Raw genomic sequence first — 1,322 nt, 5'->3', positions numbered from 1 at the left:
ATTGATGAATCAACTGACATTACTTCCACAGCCCAGTTGTTAATATTTGCACGTGGAATAACGCAAGAGTTTGAGGTAAGTGAGGAGCTGATTGGAATGAGTTCATTGTCAGATCAAACGAAAGGTAATGACATGTTCACTGGGCTTTTGTAACAGTGTTCCAAAATTGATTTAGATCTGACAAAATTATCAGGTATCACGACTGACGGAGCTCCTTCCATGATAGGAGCTAATTCTGGATTGGTTACATTATTGAAACAGCATTTGGGATGGCACGATGATGAGTTGATACAATTCCACTGTATAATCCACCAGGAGAGCTTGTACCCTAAGAAACTTGGATTTGAACATGTCATGAAAGTTGTGGTTTCAACGATTAATTTTATAAAATCCCGTGGCCTTAATCACCGACAATTTAAAAAGTTTCTTGAAGACATTGAAAGTGAATATGGTGACTTAATTTTTTACACAGAAGTGAGGTGGCTAAGTCGTGGACAAACATTGGAGCGGTTCCTAAATTTAATTGATGAAATTGAAATCATCACGACTGAAAAAAACAAGAACGTCCCTGACATAAAAAAATCCGGATTGGTTATGTGACTTAGCCTTTCTGGTTGACATTACTAATTATTTAAATATATTAAATAGGCGACTTCAGGGAAAAGATCAATTGGTTAGATTGATCAACTTTACGGCCACATTTTGTCTTTTCATTGTAAGTTAAATCTATTTCAAAACCAACTGAAGTCAGGGAATTACATCCATTTTCCTAATTATAAGAAAGTTTCTGAAAAGTTCAATGTCAACTTCAAAACTGTGTATGTTGAAAAGATTAATAACTTGATATCAGACTTCAAGGATCGGTTTTCTGATTTTAAAAAAGTGAAACCGTTGCTAGATTTATTTAGCAATCCTTTTGCCATTTTGCCCGAAAATGCACCCGAATCAGCACAGCTTGAAGGCTGATATCAAGTTATTAATCTTTTATTTCGACATTCAAAACGATGAGAGCCTGCGAAATAAATTTAAGGAAGGCAATTTATTAAACTTCTATCATTGTGTCGATAAAAACAATTATAAATGGTTGCTAGATAACGCATTAAAATGTGCAAGCCTCTTTGGCTCAACATATATTTGTGAACAAGTTACCGCTTGACTGATGAAAATTTAGAATCAATTTTGCGATTGGCTACTACAAAACTCGAACCAAGTATCAAAACAATTGTCAAATCAATGCAATGTCACGCATTCAAATTAAATTCACTTACTTTTTATTACCTTTTTTGTAACAATTATGATAGGTATAAAAAAAAATATATGGT

This window comes from Typopeltis vanoorti, chromosome 15 (assembly GCF_054136105.1).
Source record: "Typopeltis vanoorti isolate ZY-2024b chromosome 15, IOZ_Tvanoo_1.0, whole genome shotgun sequence".
NCBI classification, from domain to species: domain Eukaryota; kingdom Metazoa; phylum Arthropoda; class Arachnida; order Uropygi; family Thelyphonidae; genus Typopeltis; species Typopeltis vanoorti.
The sequence above is the reverse complement of the archived record's forward strand: the minus strand, read 5'-3'. Positions refer to the sequence as shown.